General features: G+C 40.4%; 1 pseudogene; it reads left to right on the top strand.

Moving 5' to 3' along the window:
- Positions 1-9100: 9100 nt before the first annotated feature.
- LOC133770920 (tumor suppressor candidate 3-like) lies at positions 9101-11583 on the top strand (annotated as a pseudogene).
- The last annotated feature ends 11276 nt before the right edge of the window (positions 11584-22859 follow it).

Here is a 22859-nt window from a genome sequence, read left to right as displayed (position 1 = left end):
GAGCGTGAGAGCCCAAGTTCGGGACACCAGCAGCAGACTCAACACACCAGCGCTGGAACGCGAGGTGAGCCGAACCTCAATAGCCCGAGACACCAGTGGGCAAACGCAAAGAGGAGACTAGAGGGAACGAGGCTTGAAACTCCGTGGGGAAAAATTCACCAGGCTAACTAGAAGAGAGAGAGGAAAAAAATAAAAAAAGTGACCGATACAGACACAAGTTTCTCTCTCTCCGCTCACCTCTCAAAGGCGAGCAAGACAAAGAGCAGGCGCCATTTTGGACATACGTCATAAGCAGGGCGACCTCAGGTCTGCACCGGCCCTGAGCCTAGCAGAAAAACCTGACTCTGAGGGGAGGGGTGAAATAACAGGAGATTAGCATCTAACTTGGCAACCCAGTGGGAGACTGCAGGAGAATTGGAGCCCACAATGAGGGCAGCAGAGATTCACTGTGTGGTCCTTGGGAAAGAGCTTCCAATCTCTGGCTCCTGTGGGTATATCATTTGCCTGCTAACTACCTCCAATTACGTTCAGCTGTGCGGAATTACTTCCCTTTTAAATAAAAAAAAGAAAGAGAGATTTACCACACCTAACCTGGGAGTGTCATCTTTGACACACCCTCAACCCTGAGGAACCAAACCCAGCTCTCAGTCCACACTCATCTCAAGCCTCTAAGGCTCCACCGAAAGCAGACAGTCCACTTAATATAGAGCCATAGTGTAACAAGAAAAAACACCACAGTGAAGAAACCAAATATCTCCAAAATGCCAAACAACAAACGCAAAAACCAAGCTAACAAGAACAAGGAAGACACTATGATGCCCCCAAATGAAAAAGACACCCCAATTCAAGATTATGAAGATGATGAGATCGAAGAAATGCAAGAAGCGGATCTCAAAAAATTGATAAGAACATTAAGAAGTTCTCAAAAACAAATTCTTGAACTACAGAAATCCTTAATGGACAAGATAGAAAATCTCTCTCGTGAAAATGAAATATTAAGGAGGAATCAAAATGAAATGAAACAACTAGTGGAACAAGAAACTCTGATAGTGACGAGAAATCATAATGAAATGAAGAATTCAATAGATCAAATGACAAACACATTAGAGAGCCTTAAAAACAGAATGGGCGAAGCAGAAGAGAGAATATCAGACTTAGAAGACACAGAACAGGAAAGGAAACAGGCAAACCAAAGAAAAGAAGAAGAAATTAGAAATCTAAAAAATATTGTCGGGAATCTACAGGATACTATTAAAAAACCCAACATTCGGGTTCTAGGAGTTCCTGAAGGCATGGAGAGGGAGAAAGGATTAGAAGGCATTTTCAGTGAGATACTAGCAGAAAATTTCCCAGGTTTGGAGAAGGACAGAGGCATCTTAGTACAGGAAGCTTATAGAACCCCTAATAAACATGACCAAAAGAGATCCTCACCACGACACATTGTAATCAAACTCACCACAGTGAAACATAAAGAAAAGATTCTAAAATGTGCAAGAGAGAAACGTCAGATTACTCTTAGAGGATCTCCAATTAGACTCACAGCAGACTTCTCATCAGAAACCCTACAAGCTAGAAGGGAATGGCGAGACATAGCCCAGGTACTAAGAGAGAAAAACTGCCAGCCCAGAATACTATATCCTGCAAAGCTCTCATTTGTGAATGAAGGTGAAATTAAGACTTTTCATAGCAAACAGAAACTGAAAGAATTTGTTGCCACTCATCCTGCCCTGCAAAAGATGCTTAAAGATGTGTTACACACAGAAACACAGAAACATGGTCACCAATATGAAAGAAGGTAAAGGAAGGAAACCTCACAGCAAAAGATCACAGGAAGCTCAATTTCTCTTTGACATAGAATTAAACTCTGATGCTCTGTTAAAGTAATGTGTTAAAGTAATCTATTATGTTCTCTTGATGTCTGTTAAATTCTAATTGTTCAAAAACAGCTGAATTTTTATTAAGAGCTATGGGTTATTTAAATATGTGCTTTTTTCAAAAATTTGAATAATCACCTTGTAACAATGATCAAATTTGTTCTATGTTATGTCATGATTTTAAGGAATCTTATTTCAACCAGATATTTTGGATTTTGAGCCTTCTTGGCATTCTTGACAGGCATTCAAAAAATCAAAGTTTCAAACAATCTGGTCTCTAAAATTTCCAGTAAATCCTGGACTTTGGTTTTTCCAGTTTGGGCCCAACTGAAAAAATCGAAGGACCTATGTCTCTTATCTTATAGAGACACCAACTAATCAGGCTATTTGGAGTATATTAGAAGGACTGTCAAGATGTGATGTGGTACCAGACTTTAAGTTTCTATAATGGAAAATGCTATTAATACAAATGTTTGAGAATTAAAAAGTCTAATGATCTGTGTTACTAGACATGATAGTTATCTTAATGAGAGAGCCCCAGAGGCCTAAAGGGTTAAATACTTGTAAAATCCTACAGGTGCTTTCAAAAATATTGTGAAGTAAGCAAGTGCCTCTTGTTGGTTGATGAGTTTATAATTTTAAACATGGCGACTTAAAGTCTTTTGTCATCCACAGTTATATATGATGTGCTGCTCATAAAACTAAAGCGTTGTTGGTTCTGTGTTTAGCTGTCCTCCTATAGGTTCCTATGACTTTTTCCAGCCACTTTTATTGTATTCAGTACTTTGGGATGGCTCTGTAAACAGATGAAGCCAATAATGTATTAACAGTACCAACTGAGAGAAAGTATGGTTAACTGAGGTTACTAAAAACAAAAAGCAATTCAAATCAATTGGCAATCTAAAAAAAGTTAAAGATTTTAAAAGCTATTATTAAAATTGCTATATTGGTCTATTATGCTATGTTATATGTGTGTACATATTGTATGTCCACATAGGAAATTTTATTAAGAGTTTTATTTTAAATGGCTTATAGATAAGATTGTCCATAAATTTAAGCTGCTAAAATCAATCAAAGATACATTTTAATTTGTGGGACCTGAATCTGTGCATCATATGTTTTAGACTTGTTGGTAGAAAGAAACTAAAAACATTTTAGATGGTTGTGCTTAAGTTTACTGGCTAAACAAACTACACCATGTTAGATATTTAAGAGGTGTTTTCAAATACATGATTCTTAAAATTTATAGAAGGCATTGGACCTTCTGATAAATGTTTTCTTAAGTTGTTATCTAATGGTTGAAACGGTTTGCTAAGTATTCATGTGATATTGCTATTGTCAGCAAGCGATCTAGGACTTGCTCCCTCATTTCTCTATTCTAAGCCCAACTTATTCTTTCATTTCTCTATTCTCTTCAAGGTAGGAAACTAATTCTATTATGAAGGAATCTGTAGGATGCACAATTTAATCTTTAGACCTTATAAAAGAGATGGCTAACATTTTTCTAAAATAGCATAGCCAAAATAAGAACTTAAATAATAATCTCATAGCTAGATTCACTTCGCCATCAGCGAAGTATACAGTAAGTAGAAAAAACCTCCCTTTCAGACAAAAGGGAAAGAAAGTTTTAAAGTGAGAATAAAATTTTCCTCATGGGCATTGTCTACCTTAGAAAAACTACTACAGAACATGCCTGTGACTATAGACTTGTAGTTCAGGCCACCGAAGATTAGAGATGGGACTTGGGCGCTCCCTTGACTTGCATCCTCTGGTCTGCTTTAACACAAACCAGGAGGAAAAGAAAGCTAGGCATCAGAAGCAATGGGTGGCAGGCCTATTAATGGCTAATCTGTACAGTGATCTGCCCTCAAGGAGACCCAACAGGCCAGTCCACTGCAGTGGCTTTCAATGTGGTAAGCCTGGGCTTCAGCAGAAGTCAGCTTGTGAAGAGCCCTGGCAGCTCTGCCAAGAGTTGGATCACTGGAAATGGGCCTGCCCTGGAGTCGAAGGATGCCCAGGTCAGAGCCACAGATCTTATTGGCTCTAAGCTGAAAAGCCCTTCACTCAGCCCAACTTCCAAAGTGACCACTGCAGCTGAGGGTATGGTCAAGTAGGGTCAGCAACATTGCAGGCAGAACTGTAAATTTCTTGTTAGAGATGCCACCTGCCTTTACCTGGCCAGCTCTCCTCCCAGGCCAGCCAAGTAATGAAAGTCAACAGAGTGCCTTCCCCTAGGAGGTTCACACCTCCCTTAGGATATACCCCATGTGAAGAGATAGATAGGTCTGGGCCTCTTAACTTACAAGGCCTAAAGCCCACCAGATTATTATCAAGCCCCTTCTATCAGGTTCTATTTGCCTCTCAATCAGAAAAATTACTTGTAGCTTAGACAGCACCTTTCTTAGCTCCTCTAATAATGACTCTGTCCTTTGTTCTAGACCCTGTCTAGCGCACTTGGGCCTCATTCCTTTGTAATCATAACCTCTACTCTACCACCAATGGCTCTACTCCCAACCTGTGTGTACTGATGGTCCTCTTCCCCACTTAATGCTGTATAATTGTTCAAACCTGATAAATGCCACTCTTAGGATCATTGGTTACTATCCTTACTCTGTCTTTTATGACCTTGTCTAAATATGATCAGTCGGTAAACTTGGAAGGCCTCCATAGCCTTGGCAACTCATGACGACAGCCTAGGATGGTTACTGGCGCCATAAACTAGAGTGTCAATTTGTTGGGTCAACAACAGGAGCCACTGTGCACTTGCTCCTCATGTGGGATCTCTGTCCTTAATGTGCTGTACATTGTGATTTAATGCTATAACTAGTACTCAAACAGTATGTTTCACTTTGTGTTACTATGTGGGTGCAAACTGTTGAAATCTTTATACTAAATTGATCTTCTGTATATAAAGAGAATTGAAAATGAATCTTGATGCAAATGGAAGGGGAGAGGGAGCGGGAGAGGGGAGGGTTGCGGGTGGGAGGGAAGTTATGGGGGGGGAAGCCATTGTAATCCATAAGCTGTACACTGGAAATTTATATTCATTAAATAAAAGTTAAAAAAAAAAAGAAAATAAAAAATAAATAAATAAAATAAAAATTTTAAAAAGAATTGGATTCACAGAGTGGTCACATTGTAACAGTCAAAATGTTTTATTTATTTTTTTAATTTTTTAATTTTTATTTTATTTATTTATTTATTTTTGACAGGCAGAGTGGACAGTGAGAGAGAGAGACAGAGAGAAAGGTCTTCCTTTGCCATTGGTTCACCCTCCAATGGCTGCCGTGGTTGGCGCGCTGAGGCTGGCGCACCAAGCTGATCCGATGGCAGGAGCCAGGTGCTTCTCCTGGTCTCCCATGGGGTGCAGGGCCCAAGCACTTGGGCCATCCTCCACTGCACTCCCTGGCCACAGCAGAGAGCTGGCCTTGAAGAGGGGCAACCGGGACAGGATTGGTGCCCCGACCAGGACTAGAACCTGGTGTGCCGGCGCCGCAAGGCAGAGGATTAGCCTAGTGAGCTGTGGCGCCGGCCGAAATGTTTTATTTTTTAAAGATATGTTTATTTAAAAGGCAGAGTTACAGAGACACAGAGAGACAGAGACAGAGAGAGAGAAAGAGATATTTTATCTGCTGGTTCACTCCCCAAATGGCCACAATGGCTATGACTGGTCTAGGCCAAAGTCAGGTCTCTCATATGGTTGCCAGGGCCCCCAGATACTTGGGCCATCCTCTGCTACATTACCAGGGAGCTGGTTCAGAAACCAAGAAGCCAGGACTTGAACCAGTGCTCATATGGGATGTTGGTGTTGCAGATGGCAGTTTACTATATTGTGCCACAATATCAGCCCCCAAATGTTTTTCAACAAAAAGTTATGAAGCATGAAAAATACGGCTCATTCACAGGAAAAAAATGAACAGAAAGTGTCCTAGGAAAGGCCAGACCTTGTATGTCCTAGACAAGGACTTTAAATTATTTAGGGGCCAACGCTGCAGTGTAGAGGGTAAAGGTGCTGCCTGCAGCACGGGCATCCCATGTAGGTCCTGGTTCAAGTCCCCACTGCTCCATTTGCAATCCAGCTCCTGCTAACAAGCTTGAGAAAACAGCAGAAGATGGCCCAAATGCTTGGGCCCCTGCACCCACATCCTGGCTCCTGGCTTCTAAATGACCCAGCTCCAGCTGTTGTAGCCATTTGGGGAATGAGCCAGCAGATGGAAGCTCTCTCTCTCTCTCTCTTTCTCTCTCTCCCTTTCTCTCTCTGTAACTCTGCCTTTCAAATAAATAATTAAATCTTTTAAAATAAATAAATAAACTGTTTAAAACAACTGTAAAGAACTAAATGAAGAATGGAAGAATTAAAAAAAAAACAGGAAAACAGTATCTCAACAAATAGATAACATCAATAAAGAGAGAGAAATGAAAAGAAGCTAAGAAGGCTGATAACTGAAATGACAACTCATTATAGGGCTTCTTTTTTTAAAGATTTATTTATTTATTTGAGGCAGAGGTACAGATACAGAGAGAGATTGCCAAGGCTGGGCCAGGCCGAAGCCAGAAGCCAGGAGCCAGGAGCCAGTAGCCAGTAGCTTCTTCCGAGTCTCCCACATGTGTGCAGGGGCCCAAGCACTTGGGTCATCCTCTGCTGCTTTCCCAGGCACATTAGCAGGGAGCTGGATTGGAAGCAGAGCAGGTGTGACTTCTCCTGGCACCCATATAGGATACCAGCACTGCAGGTGGAGGCTTAACAGTCTACACCACAGCACCGAGATCTCATTATAGGGTTTCAACAGATTTGAGCAGAAAAAAAAGAATCAGATATACACAGAACACATTACACATTTTTCTCAGATAAACATGGGACATTCTATAGGATAGATCATTTGTTAGGCTATAAAACAAATCTCAATGAATTTAAAAAGATTAGAAGCAAACCAAGTATCTTCATCATTGTAGAATGAAATTAAACATCAATGACAAGAGAATCTGGAAAATGTGGAAATCAAACCAATGAGTCAAAAAAATCACATAGAAATTAGAAAATATATTGAAATGAATATAAATGAAAACACAACATGCCAAAAGTTATGGGATACAATGAAAAGTAGATAGATAGAAGAAAGATATAGTTATATGAATACCCACATTAAAAAAGATCTCTCATCAATAACCTAATTTATCACCTTAAGAAACTAGGGTTGGGAGGGTAGATAGCAAACTAAATACAAAGCAAACAGAAAGAAGGAAACAGTAAAAACTGAATCAGAGACTACTAAAAGGGAGAAAAAAAGCTAAAGAGAACCATGAAATCAGAAGTTGGTTCTTTGAAAAGAACAACAGAATTGTTAAAGTTTACCTGAACTGACCCAGAGAAAAAGAGGGGTATCTCAAATTATTAGGAATGGAAGGGGAACATACTACAGAACCTTACAGAAATAAAAAGGATTGTAAAGGAATCATATAAATAATTATACATTAATAAACTAGATGACCTGAATGAAATGGAAAAATTTGTATAATTGAAGAAATTATCAAAACCGGCTCAAGAAGAAATAGGAAATATAAAACAAGAAATGTAATTCATAACAGAATGTCAAAAAAAAGCACAGAAACTGATGGCTTCACTGGTGAGTTCTACCAAACATTTAAAGAATAATTAATACCACTCATTCTCACAGTCTTCGAAAGACCATAATAGGCAGAAGTACTTTCTGACTCATTGAGACAAATATTTTTGTGATATGGATGAGTTGAGCCTAAAATTCTAAGGAATTGCAATCAACCCTGAAGAGCCCAAACAATCTTGAGCAAGAATAAAATTGGCGGCCAGCACCGTGGCTTAACAGGCTAATCCTCCGCCTTGCGGCGCCGGCACACTGGGTTCTAGTCCCGGTTGGGGCACCAGATTCTATCCCAGTTGCCCCTCTTCCAGGCCAGCTCTCTGCTGTGGCCCAGGAAGGCAGTGGAGGATGGCCCAGGTCCTTGGGCCCTGCACCCGCATGGGAGACCAGGAGAAGCACCTGGCTCCTGGCTTTGGATCAGCGCGATCCGCAGCAGCCATTGGAGGGTGAACCAGCAGCAAAAAGGAAGACCTTTCTCTCTGTCTCTCTCTCTCACTATCCTCTGCCTCTCAAAAAAAAAAAAAAAAAAAAAAAAAAAAAAAAAAAAAAGAAAAAAAGAATAAAATTGGCATACTTGTACTTTCTGATTTCAAACCTTACTAAAAAGAGACTGTAATGGAAATAGAATTCATAGCTACATTGTCAGTATTTCAATTCTGTGGATAAAGTTAGACATATAGATCAATTAAATAGAATTGAAAATCTGTAAATAGACCCATAATATCTGATCAATTAATTTTCAACAAGGGAGCCAAAGGCCATTTATTGGGGGAAATGATTTGTCAGGCCCCCATGAATAGTCTTTCCAACAAGTTGTTCTAGGACAACTGGAGAGCCACATGAAAAAGAATTAAGTTGCATTTTTATCTGTCACCATACAAAAACCAACTCAAGTGTCATGCATTTGTCTCAGGGATTAAAGCACCACTTGGATGCCATGCCCTGTATCAGAGCCCCTTCATACACTATTGGTAGGAATGTAAAATGAGGTAGCTGCTGTGGAAAATAGTTTGATGGGCCCTCAAAAAGTTTAGGCTCTACTAATGTGCCTGGGAGACAGCAGATGGGGATTCAAATACTTGAGTTCCTGCCATTGACCTGAATAGGGTTCCTGGATCCTGGCAGCTTGGCCCAGCCACAGCTGTTGCAGGCATTTGTGGAGTGAATGAACAGATGGAAGATTCTCTCTCTCTCTCTCTCTCTCTCTCTCTCTTTCTTTTCCTCTCTTCCTCTCTTCCTTTGCCATTTGAATAAACAAACTGTTTTTCCCTTGAGTTAGTCTCTTTCTGTTTTGCCAAGTGATCTTTCCTCTTGCCTGCTCTCTCACCTGTGATGCCATACACCTTAGTATCATGCAGCTGGAGCTTAGTATCATGCTAGGCTGTTTGGACTTTCTGCCTCCAAAACTAATATTTTAGCTGAAAAAAGTAAAACAACTGATGGAATGGAGTTCCAGGCTCTCAATTTTTCAAATTAATGACAATAGAATCTGAAAATTTCTGAAGGTACCATTAATGAGTATTAGGTTTTTTGCTCTTCAGTCTCAATGGCAGTGTTGTGTGTGCAGGAAGACTAATGAAGAATATTAATACTGGCTAACTCTTGCATATGGTTGACTATGATGAAGAGATAGAAATTTTCAAGAGCTCAGCCTGATCTCTACTCCTACATTCATGGATTCCCCCCACACACACACCCTCAGAGAGCAGAATCCAAAAAGCTGATACTTTGACCATCAAATAATTGGATGTACAACTGAACCCTAGAAAAGTGGATTGCTGACAGAAAAGACATTCACGTTTGGGTTTTCAGGCTACCCAACTACTCGGGCACCGTTGCTTTCACCCTTTAATTGTCACTTGTTGGTGGGTTGCTTTGTAGAAGAACAACTTGGAGTTCATTTAAAGTAAGACTAGTTAGGCCATTGCATCTCTATGTATAGTCTTGCCATGTATCTCTATGTATAGTCTTGCCATGACTTGTGGCCAGATGCGGAATCCTATCCATGGACCTCCATGTGCTCATAAGAACCCACACAATGGCAAGTGAACACATTCATGGGAGTAGCCAGGCATAATTCATGGTAGAGTTACACACTATCCTGGTACTGAGTGCTGTGTCATCATGGAGATGGTTTTTCCACATGAAGCAGCAACTTCCAAAGGAGATGCTAGAAAAGGAGATAATTTGCATGGTAGGATTAGGCCTGGTGTTCTTCAGTTTTTACTTTCAAGTTCCCATCTATCCTTATCACTTTTTAATTAAAGGAAGCCAAGTGGGATTTACAGAAAGTGAATATTTACCATGGAGACAAATTTTGTTCCTGACCTTATAATATTTCGAATACTTAAGTTCATGTCTTTGTTTCTTACAATAAGCTAGCTTATTATTATATACTTTAAAAAAAACTGTGGGATTTCCTAGTAAATTCAATTCATAGAAATGGATGGTAACATGTAACAATCTACAAAGGAAACATTGAAGTATTTTTCAAACATTTTATATTCAGTATGTGCCACAGAATTGAAAGACTGACAATGTAACTATGAATTCATGTTTTAGAAGGTTGCACTCATTAGTAAAGGAAATCACAATGGTATTAAAGGAAATGTATTGTTAAAGAGCTCCTAGCATTGTACAGGAATAGAGCATATGCATGAAAATGTGACATGTACTGAATATTATACTTATTATAGTTTAAGCTATATGTTTAAAAGTTCAACAGAGTTATCATGTGACCCAGCAATTCCATCTATAGTCATTCCACTGATATGCCCAAGAGAATAAAAAATAGATGTCAAATAAAAACTTTTACCTGAATATTTATAGCAACATTATTTGTAATAGCCAGTAAGTGGCAATGACCTAATGCCCATTCACTGATGAATAGGGTATGTAGAATGTCCATATCATGGAATATTATTCAGTTATAAAAAGGAATGGAGTGCAGATACATGCCATTGCATGTGTAAGCCTTACACATATGCTGAGTGTATTGTATTCTATTCATATGAAATATCCAGAGTAAGCAAATTCATGAAGAAACAAAGCAGACCAGTGTTTGCCATTGGCTGGGCAAAGAGAGGACTTGAGACTTACTCCTCGATGAGTACAAGATCTCTTTTTCTTTTTTGGTATGATAAAGATATTCTGGGGGCCAGTACTGTGGTACAGCAGGTTAAACCACAGCCTGCAGTGCCAGCATCCCAATTGGGTGTCAGATCAAGTCCCGGGAGCTCCATCTCTGATTCAGCCCTCTCAAAATATGCCTGGGAATGCAGCAGAAGATGGCCCAAGTCCCTGGGCCCCTGTACCCATATGGGAGACCCAGAGGAAGCTCCTGGGTCCTGGCTCCTGGCTTCAACCTGGTACAGTCCTTGCCGTTGCAGCCATTTGGAGGGTGAACCAGCAGATGCAAGATTGCTTTCTCTCTCTGTAGCTCTCTACCTTTCAAATAAATAAATAAATCTTTTTTTAAAAAAAATGTTCTGGAGTTAGATTGTGATGATAGTTGCACAACATTGTGAATATATTAAAAACCACTTAATTGTATATTTTTAAATGGCTAATATGGTGAATTTGATGTTATATGAATTCTACCCCAATAAAAAATTTGTGAACTGCAGAGCAAATATTCCATAAAATATAGCTTACAATGGAATTGTACCTAAAATACCCAAAACCTCCTTTAAGTCTAAAGATGAGGAAAGACAATCCAATAGGAAGGAAAAAAAGAGAAAAGAGATTTGAACTGGCACTTTACAAAAGTGAGTGTATAAGTGGCCAATATTTTCTTGTGAAAAGGTGTACAAGCATTAAAGAAAAAATGCAGTGGGAATTTAATTATATTAGTAGCCTACTTGGAATCTATTTAGATGATTATATAGTTTTCTCCTTTGTCCAATTGTTATGAAGAATTATCACCTGAGTAATCAGGATATACTTTGCTTGTCTTGTGAGATGATGTGCCAGTTATTAAGCTGTTATATGTCTTTCATGAGTAAACCTGTAACACTAGACTGTGCTTTCTTAGCTTGGGGTTGAGACTGCAAATCATAACCCTTCTCCTTTGCCAGCTGGTGCTCTGCTAGGCTCCGTTTCCTTCACGGGAGGAACATTACAAGGCTGGCGGAAGAGGAAGACATTTGCTCTTCTCCGTTCTCTGTAGGCCTCTTGTGTGCTTCCTGTGCCTGCAAGTCCTATCTCAGCAATACTGCTTCACTCCCAATAACATCAATAACATTCTTCCCAGAGCAACAGTTGAATCCAAATTTTAGTTTTTCTAACACTTTCAAGATCGGCTTCATTGTACCTCTCTTTAGAGATCTGGTTCCCAGCCCTAAGAGGCCTCCACAGAGATCAGAGACACCAGCACCAATTGAGAGCAGCAGCAGAGTTTAAGTTCAGTGAGCTTCCGCTCTAGGTTTCTAAGGTTGAACAATTCCAGCTTCCTCAATTTATTCTTCGACCTTAGGGGAGCTAGCTCCTGTAGTTGCTTACCTCCATGATATCTTCTGAGTTCTCTTCAGTCTTTTCTTTACCTTGTTAATGACCATCTACCACAGCCATGTGCAATATATGTGACGGTAGTCTCACATATCCCCTAGTGACATCATAGTCATCTAGTTTGTGCAAAAAGCACATTGAGCTGTTCCCACAATGACAGATCATCTAACAAGGCAGTTAGTTTTCAGATACATTTCAGAATGTATCCAATAGGCAATACATGAGGGTAATGAATAATTCTTACGTTAAATCTGTTTAAATAATTGGTGTGCTTTCTGTGCCCTGATTAGGCTTTGACAAATGTTATGATGTTATGAAAGGATGTGGCATCAGCTCTTCTTGAATAATGATCTTAACCTGGATGTCTACTTTCAAAGTTTTAATGAGGGAAATTCGTTAAAGCTGTGGCATGAGGGTGACCGATGGGTAAATGGAGGAAGCAGGTGGAAGTCGAGGGGCCAGAGGAAGGCTGTGGTTAGAAGTGTGAAGTACATACTCAGCCCACCTGCCTCCTTTGGGCTCTGGCTCTCTCATTAGTGAAACAAAGAGAACCGACCAAATAATCTCAAATACACCCTCACACTTTGGGCCTGTCAATTTTCTAGAACCTTTGAGTTTATGTAATTTAAACTCTCAGGGAGGATGTGGGTCCCAATGTCCAGTCCCAGTGGGTTAGTCATTGCCTATTTTTTAAAATGTTATAATCAAAGATCCATCTATTCTCCAATATTTAGAATGCCAGCAGTGGTATTGTTGCCATCTATTCACCTCTGTGGATTAACTTCAGATGTATAAGATTTGGATTCTTACATGGGATGGAACCAGTCTGATAGCTGTAATTTTGGTTGATTTTTCAGAGACCTAGAAGGAAAAATAATACAAAGAATTATGCTGTATTTACTAGAGCTTGAGTTTGAGATAATTGAGTGTCTATCAAATCATATAATGATTTGCATGGCCAAAATGAAAAATGAGGGTGAAACAATAAGAAAAACTATGGTAGCATGGAAAAATCATAGTTTCTAACTTTAACAAAACTCTGTGCTGCACAGAAATCTTTGTTTTTCCCTGGTTCTCATTCTTCTAATTCACAGAGAAAATAGCAGTCATCAGAGGGAAGCTCCCTCAACTTTCTGCCATTGCATCTCTAAATTTACCCATGGCACTGAACTTTTCCCTTTCTTTTACAATGGAAATTCATCACTACTTTCTAAGGTTAGCCTTAAATATCCTATTTTCTCAGGAGTCTTGATTTGACAATTATTTCTCAGAAATATTTCTCCTAGTCCTCTATTTTGTCATGTGATACTAACCTCTGGCACTTTTCTGTGGCTTCAGATTTTTACACACAACTTAGATTTCTCCTGTGAACTTAAGACTTAGACATCCAACTGTGTTCTTAAGTCCTCTGCTTGAATATTGCACAGAAGATATTTAATGTTAAAGTCATTATCTCTTGCCCAGAGTATTGCCTTTTCATGTGTTGCTTTATCTCATGGATCTATCAGTGTTGACAAGACAAAAACAAGAGAACCATTCCACACTCAGAGCACTCCTTAAATCTCCACATCAACTCCACCAGTAAGCCATTCTGTTTTACTTCCAAAACATCTCTGAAATCCAGCACTTGTCTCCATTCCCTGCCACCACAAGACTTTAATTCACTGTCATCTCTCGGGAGGGTTATTGCAGTAGTCCCCTGATTGGTCTCACTGTTTGTAAACTCTGAAAGAAGACTCTGTAGTAACTCCAACTGGTGCTCATATGGGATGCTGGCATCACAGGCAGGGGCTTAACCTGCTGCGCTATAATGCTGGCCCCCCAAACTGCAGTCTTCAACTAAGAGTTCTTAACACTAAAACTGTGCTGTTAACCACAACATCTTTTATTTTCTCCTGTTTCACCCCACCCCTTCCATACCCCAGGAAAGTGCTTCTCTTTTCTAATCTCCCACTCCTCCCTGAAGTAACTTCCACTGGGCTCTTTAGTACTCTTTGATAGGCAATGACCAAAATAAATGCCCTATATCCTAAAAGAAGAAGAAGAGGAGGAAGAAGAAGGAGAAGGAGGAAGAGGGGAGTAAAATGCCGAGGATATACAGATACAAAGACAGTAATATATTGAACCTCTATATTCCTGTCCTCTAGAATTAACAAGGTGCCATCCTCTTTACCTGCCATTGCATTGCCCTTTCCAACTCATTTTCCATATTTCCACCCTGCTTCCAATATCATGTTTTCAAAGCTTGAGTTTTACCATGTCACTATTCTGTTTGACAGTGTTCAGTGGCTTCCCGTTGTCCTAAGGTTCTTGTCTGTATTTCTTTGTCTGTATTCTTATATTACTACGTTTTCTTGCATGACCCGGCCTTTGATGCTGTACCAAGCCCTTGTTATTATAAATTTCCAGGCTCACTGGCCTTTATGTATATCCTTAAACATGCCACAGCCTCACTTAGCTAATTCTCCCATACCCATCAGGTATCATTTTAAATATCCTCGCCTAAGGGAAATGTTCCCTGATTTGCTAGATGAGGTCAAATCACTCTCAAGAATAGCTGATACTTATGAATTCTTTCCTCAGTACTACCTAATTTAATTTACCCAGCACCTATATGAGACAGGTACTACCACAACCATTATCATTATTCCCAATTACAAGATAAGGAAATTGAGGCACACAGAACTTTCATTATCATGTCCAGAGTCACATAGTAAGTGGAAAGAAGCAGTTTTGCCTGTATCCTCCCTCTCTCTTTACTCTACACTCTAATGGCATCCTGGCTATAAGACACTTCTGGGCGGAGTTAATGAAGGAACTGGGCAGTTATGGATATTGTCTTTGTCCCTGTGTACACAGGAGTGACTACAATGTCAAGAATGTGGCTGAAATATGGCATCTGGCCTAATGATTAAAACGCCAGTTAAGAGGCCCACATTCATATTGTAGTGCCTGAATTCAATACCTGTCCCCAGTTCCTGACACCAGCTTCCTGCTAATACAGACCCTAGGATGCAGTAGTGATGACTCAAGTAACTGATTTCCTGACACTCATATAGGAGATCTGAATTGAGTTCCCACTGCTGTCTGGCTGCACCTCCCCCTCTGCCCACCTTCCTGCTGTTGTAGATGAGAGCTCTGTTTAACTCTCTCCCTTTCCCTCCCCCACCCCCCGTCTCTCTCCCTCCCCTCTCCCTCTCCCTCTCCCTCTCCCTTTCCCTTTCTCTTCCTCTCCCCTCCCCCTATGCCTCTCAAATAATTTTTTAAATGGATTTTTTTAACAAAAGTTATGGCATAACATAACACCCACTACCTTTAACAGCTATGTTTTGGGTAATGAGTACTAGTATATTGAGGCTATAGAATCCTGATACTAAGGAAAATTCATATTCATAATAGAGAGAACTACTGTTAGAATGTTTTGCATTAAATGCATTCGCCAGAAATCATTTTCATCTGTTCCTTCTCCCAGCCTCTGCTACAGCAGACTTTTCCTTGAATATCCCCATCTTTGCTTTAGAGTTTTCCTATTGTTTTCAGATGGTAGAAATTTACTGTCCCCTGTTAACCATGGCAATATTTAGGGGAAATATACCTTCTTAATACATTACTTTCATGTGTGGCACAGCTCATCCAGGTGTCTAGTCATGGTCTTAAGAGGGGATGTTGTGGGGCCAGCATTGTGGCATAGCAATGCTGTCATCCTATATGGGTGCAGGTTCATGTCCCTACTGCTCCATCTGCAATCCAGCTCCCTGCTAATGCACCTGGGAAAGCAGCAGAAGATGCCCCAAGTCCTTGGGCTCCTGCTACCCATGTGAGACACCTGGATGAAGCTCTTGGCTCCTGGTTTTTTCTGGTCCAACCCTGGATGTTGTGGTCATTTAGGAAATGAGCCAGTAAATGGAAGACTCTCTCTCTCTTTCTCTCTCTCTCTCTCTCTCTCTCTGTAACTCTTTTTTTAAATATTTTATGTATTTATTTGAGAGGTAGAGTTACAGACAGTGAGAGGGAGAGACATAGAGAAAGATCTTCCTTCCGTTGGTTCACCCCCCAAATGGCTGCTACGGCTGGCGCCCTGCGCTGATCCTAAGCCAGGGGCCAGGTGCTTCCTCCTGGTCTCCCATGCGGGTGCAGGGCCCAAGCACTTGGGCCATCCTCTGCTGCCTTCCCGGGCCAGCAACTTGGACAGAATCCAGCCCCCCAAATTGGGACTAGAACCCGGTGCCTAGCACTTTCAAAGACTCAAGATTACTGGGTTCTGGCTCCTGGTAATGTTTGCCGTAACTACTTCTCACCCCTCTATCAGAGACTGAACTCTGCCAGTCTGCTCTTTCTTTGGTTCCTAGCATTCTGACCTTAATTATCTCCAACATGTGTTTGTAAGATTGCTTTGATTTACCCTGTCTATAGGAATTAAGTACCCAATGGCACTCCATTGCCCAACAACCAGTTTTACCCTACAAGAAGAGGTCATAAGATATTGTAGATAAAGACTCACCAGCACTGATACACCCTCTGTAGTTTCTTTGTGCTTAGGACAAATGAAAAGCATTATGTTACTTTTAAATGTATATAAAAGGTTTTCAGATATAAAATAACAAGAGCAAGAATCCATCAGTCCATTTATTTTAGTACTTAATATTAGCAAAGATGTACTGAACATAACTATGTGCCAGATCCATTATTGATTGCAGACAAATAATAATGAACATGATAAAAATAATTACAGTTAAGGACCTCATATGTTATAGCTTTAAAAAGCAACAGAATCCACAAACTAATACTTTGAAACACAAATAAAAGAGAAAGTAACCTACTATCATTGGAACAATGGAACTTACTGATTTCCAATGAAATCTTTCTACTTGTCTCAAAGTTTTTGTTTTTTTTTTTTTAATTTTTTTTTATTTTTGACAGGCAGAGTGGACAGTGAGGGAGAGACAGAGAGAAAGGTCTTCCTTTTGCCGTTGATTCACCCTCCAATGGCCGCCGCGGTAGCGCGCTGCGGCCAGCACACCGCGCTGTTCCGATGGCAGGAGCCAGGTGCTTCTCCTGGTCTCCCATGGGGTGCAGAGCCCAAACACTTGGGCCATCCTCCACTGCACTCCCTGGCCACAGCAGAGAGCTGGCCTGGAAGAGGGGCAACCGGGACAGGATCGGTGCCCCGACCGGGACTAGAACCCGGTGTGCCGGTGCCGCAAGGCGGAGGATTAGCCTGTTGAGCCACGGCGCCGGCTGTCTCAAAGTTTTGGGGAGCAAATACCACATGTAGTGCCTGAAGTCACCAACACTAATGATGTTTCTTAAAGAAACATGCACAACACCTCGGATGCAAGTGGTTTCTATAAGCTGGCACTGAGGTCCCCTGGAGAAGCCACCTCCTGCTGGAGCCCTGTCCTGACTGCCTTTCCCAGCGATGCCCCTTTTCAGCATGAAGCATCCAGGGCAGTCATTGCCCAGTTGCTCTAACAGAAATTAGGGTCCATTTTTCTGGAGGGGCAGCCGGAATGTGAGGAGTCCGATGGGGCAGTGGGCAGTCGGATGGTCCTGGTGGAGATTTAGGGTGCAAAATTCTTGCTTTCCCCAGAGGTTGTCTTTAGCAAGGTCAAAAATACCTGCCTGCTTCTTCCTTGGAAGATCCCAGTCTTATTGTGAGAATAGCAAGGGAGTGTCGGTTCCCTCTGAGCTCCCAGTTTACTGTAAAGCAAATTAGTATCCCACCCTTCTGATGGTGCCTTTTATTTTACCATGAGCAAGCCAGACAGCGTGAAAGATTGCAAATCTATGATGGGTTTTGTGCCTGCCTTGTAACTGAATGTCGAGGTTTTTTTTTTTTTTTTTTTCTTCCCCAAAATTGTGCTTAAAAACCCCAGTACCACCAGCCCCTTTGGGTATTTCCCTCTCTTGGAAGCCCTCCTCCATGCCACTCTGGCTGGTGGTCTCTAACTAAGAAATCTTGCTTTTAATTAAAAAAAAAAAAGCCACCTATTTCAAAATGGCAGTTTCTTTGTAACATTTACTAACACTACACTGCCAAACTACACAGATTGATAGTTTAACAATCTCCTCATATGTATGGGCTACAAAAATTATTTCTAGCTTTGATTTCATTAGAAACAAAGGATTTAAAGCTGACGGCTAAGTTTATGCTGTTTTTTTATATCCTTTGGATATATTTCAGTGTATTTGGTTTTATGTATTTAAATGCTGATTACTCAGAAGTTGAGTCCATCACTTTTTTGATATACCATATCCTTGTCAAACATCAAAATAACATATTTGTTAAGTTTTTATAATTACCTGAAATAATACTCCCTATTCAAGGCCCATAGAGACAATAGAATCAGTAATAATAGAATTAGTTTTATTTTGGATCTCATTCTTTCCTGGGAGGAAAAAGAAACAGATGAAATTAAATAAAGTACAGTACATGCAGAGTAAGCTGTGGTAAAGCCTGCTTACCATGATTTACACACATTGACTAACAGTTAAGGTACTGCGGCTCCTTGGGTGTCTGTCTATATGAAGATAGAGTTGAAACAGTAGAAACATTTGGTTTTATTTGAGCTAAGATTGAGAAGATTTTAAGACATTAGTCTGCCTTTGCTGGCCTTGACACCAGCAATCTTATTACCTTCATTTGTCTTTCTACAGTACAAGAAATGTAAAAGTGCCACTTCCAAGCCTGACTTCCTAGGCAGGGTGTTAGCAAAGAAGATATTTATGAAAATACTTACCTGACCTCAAAAGGGTTGTATACTAGGGAGAACATTGTTAATTATTTTTAATTACATGATATAATGAAGCTGATCATTCCAAGAAAGGTAAGACTGATAGCAGCATAAAACATATGTTCCTTCTCAAAAGTATTTGAATACAAAACTGACTCAGAGGCTCTGCTGTAATGTTCAGGTTACCTGTGTGTTGACCTTAGATTTTTAGTCACCAAGATTATGAAACTTCTTTGTGTTATTTAATCTACCCAATAAGAAACTGTCCATGTGCAAAAAAGGATCTGGCTATGGCTAAATTTGATTAAAATTAAGGATAATATCTTACCTTTCCTTTGTAGGAATTTTCATGGATTCCTCACTGGTGGATCTTAACATTTATGGTGTAGTAGTTTGAAAAGATATGTGGGGAATCTTGAGAGGACATTTTTCAAAGCGAACATTTTGAGACCTTTGAAAAATCATGAATCAGAAAGCCAGTATGGGTTCTGTTGTACTCTTTAGTTTGTGTGTTTGTTATTTCAGTCGTCTGTGAATTATGATGTCATCAGTTTCTGTTCTGATGATGAAGGCATTAGATAGTTGTTATCATAACAATTGTCATGGCAGTAACTTCTGTTTATCATTACCAGGGAATCAGATTTTGTCCATATTTTTAAACATAGAACTCCTTTAAGCTACTTTTATGTTTCAGAGATTTTTAAAAATAAATTTTTACTTGAGATATAATTTACATGAAAAAACTATATAAGTTTATATTTCATTGGGTTTGTTATAGTTATACATGTTTGTTTTAACAATCACCTTAATTAAGACATAGAACATTGTGTGACACCAATAAATTTCCTTGTGTCCCTTTGAGTCAATGCTGTCCCTCATCCAGGAAAACAGTATAAATTCAGATTCCGGGAGTGATAAACAAGGACTTCAAAGCAGTTATTATGAAAAATGGTTAAGGATTTAATAGAAAATTTTGTCAAAATGAATGAACAGATAGGAATTCTCAGCAAAGCAATCAAAAGCTACGAAAACAACGGACATTCTAGATCTTTAAAAAGTATTATATTTGAAATAAAAGTGTTACTGGATGGGAAAACCAACAGGTTGAGCCCTGCAGAATGAAAATTCAATGAAATGAAAAATAAATAAATGTTAATCATTCCATGTGAAGAGAGGAAAATAATTGATAGAATAGGTAAACAAAATCTCAGTGACCTATGGGACTATATCAAGCAGTCTAATATGTGTGTAATTGGATTCCAAAAAAAAGAGATGATAGAAAAATTTGCCAAATTTTATTTAAAATAAAATTATAAATATACAGCTCTAACAAGCTTAGCAAATCCCAAATAATAAAGAGAAAAAAGAAAACCACACCTGGGAAGTCACAAAGCAACTTACTGTATTTTGTGCCAGTGATTCAAACTTTGCTGCATACTTGAATTTTGTGAGAAGCTTTTAAAAAATCCCCATGTCCAGGCTCCATCCTGTACTAATTGAATTGGAATCTCTGGGATGAGACCCAGGCATGACTGTTAACGCTCCACATGCTCCCCACCACTAAGAAAGGGGTCATAACTCCTATGAGTTTCTTTGGATTTGAGAGGCAGTATCCCCTTTAGATAGCAAGTGTAAAAGCAGTGAGCATCCAGTGAGACTCTGACAAGAGAAAGTTCAGCTGGCCAAGGTTGCAAGTTACCCTGCCATTGGACCCTCATATTATACATACTTCAGTAGGTCTGAAGTGGACCAGAACGGTGGATGAAGACTTTGATTAGTGTTGATAGAAAACTTGCGGCAGAGACTCACTGAGCAAGAGAATGCCTTTTTATTAAAAAAAAAATTATTTATTTGAAAGTCAAAGTTAGATGGAGAGAGAAGGAGAGGCAGAGAAAGAGAGAGAAAGTCTTCCATCCGCTGGTTCACTCCTCAATTGGCCGCAACGGCCGGAGCTATGCCAATCCGAAGCCAGGAGCCAGGAGCATCTTCTGGGTCTCCCACATGGGTACAGTGGCCCAAGCACTTGGGCCACTTCTACTGCTTTCCCAGGCCATAGCAGAGAGCTGGATGGGAAGTGGAGCAGCTGGGACTCGAACCGGTGCCCATGTGGGATGCTGGCACTGCAGGCAGCAGCTTTACCTGCTATGCCACAGTGCCAGCCCCGAGAATGCCTTTTTGTCTTGGTCTGTTTTTCATCACTACAACAAATACCGGCATCTGAGCACTTTACAAAGAAAAGAGATGTATTTTGTTCACAATTGTGAGGTCTGAGAACATGGTACCATGTCTGTTCAGCTTCTGGTGAGGGCCTCACGGTAGTCAACTCGAGGCAGAAAAGTGGAAAGGGCAAGTGTTGTACATGCAGACGAGCACATGTGTGAGGAAGACAAAGGGTAGTTCCAGACTTGCTTTATGACAACCCACTTTCCTGGTAACCAATCCAATCCCATGAGAGGACAACTCATTAATCCCTGGTACCCATGCCATGCCTCTCAACAGTGTTACATCAGGGACCAGATCTCAGCATGAGTTCTGCTGAGGACAAACCATGTTCAAACTATAACACAACCTTGGGCAAGTAACTACAGCTTTTCTCCTTTAAACTGGAGTCCTCCCCCCTTTCTTCCATGTCTCTGTCAGTATTGACTGACATTTGTTTGGGTGTGAGCTAAATTTACCATTTATTTTACAGGTTGCAGAACAGTCAGATGAACTAAGTGATCACAAAGAAATGGTTATCATCTGGATAAGCAGACTCTAGGAAGCCTGGCCCTATGATATTACCTGTGGGTTCAGTAGTCTGCTATTAGGAGATGGGGGTGTCTGCTGGAGTAGTGTATTACATTGCATTTCTGGGTCATAGTATGAGGGAGTATTTTAGATGTGCGGGAAGAAGTGATTGACAGCCGGCAGCCTTAAGTGGGAAGAGGTTACAGGCTAGACACCTAGATCACAGCAGCATGTTCTCTGAGAACTGCTCCACAATGTAACCACACCCCCAGTAAACCTGCTCCAGGGCCTCCGCTGTTGAGAGCAGGAGTGGATGCTGTGCATTTGGGTTTTCTTTTCTAGGAACTTAGAGTTTTGAAGGAAGAACTCCTGAGATTGGAGATAGTGTGGAGCTGGATCACGTTAATGGGGAACCACTAGGGAGAACTCAAATTTTCAGCTACTGAGGCCCTGAACTTCCTAGGTTCTTACTCATGGCCTGGTTGCTGTGATGTGTTGGTGAATTTTTAAAGAATAACTCTTTAAAGAAAGAATGAAGAAGAAGAGAGGAGAAGAGAGAGAAAGAATGGGAAGGGATGGGGGAAAGTCCTGATTCTAGTGCTAGCTGACTTCTCCGTGGTGTAATAACTGCACAGGGGCCTATTTCAAGCCACCACCATGACATCCATGACCAGGGATGTGGAAAACACTGTGTATAATTGGCCTTCACAAGCCAGCTTCAGCACACCGCTGCCTGCTTATCAAACTCTCCCTTGTATTCAGTGGTATTCTCCAGTAACCTCCCAAGAAGTTCTTTTTTGAGGTTTATACAGATCATGAATGTTTCTGCTACTTGTAACCAAAAATGCACTTAACTCAAACTTCCTCTTGTTTCCAAATAATTACAAGCAATTCACTAAACATGTGTCCTGACTTGGCTAGCTTTTCACAGCCACATCTTTTAAATATTTATAGTCATTTAAATGTATATGTGAAATTAATATCTATTTTTGCAAATATACAAAGTCTTCACCGGTTCCAGAAAAGAATTGTTTTAATCACTGCACTAGCATAGGTTAACATCTTTGGAAATTCCTGCCCTCTAGTGTCCAGTATAGGGAATGACTTCTGTCTCAGCGGCCAATGTTAACGGAAAACTAGGAAGTGAGGCAGAGATCCTTGATGCCTCTCAGGGGACTATTCCCATGACAGAAGGGAATTGGGCATATTGGCTCCTCAATATTGATTTCTTAATGAAGTCCAAGAGAACGTTATACCAGGGTTTCTCAACCTTGGTACTGATGACATTTTGAGCCAGATGATTCTTTGTTATGGGGGGCTTGTCTGGTGCATAGGTTGTGTAACAGAATCCCGTGCTGATAGCACACCTCCCCTCCCAGACAAAGCAAAAATGCCTC

This window comes from Lepus europaeus, chromosome 12, assembly GCF_033115175.1.
Source record: "Lepus europaeus isolate LE1 chromosome 12, mLepTim1.pri, whole genome shotgun sequence".
Taxonomy (NCBI): domain Eukaryota; kingdom Metazoa; phylum Chordata; class Mammalia; order Lagomorpha; family Leporidae; genus Lepus; species Lepus europaeus.
The sequence above is the reverse complement of the archived record's forward strand: the minus strand, read 5'-3'. Positions and strand labels throughout refer to the sequence as shown.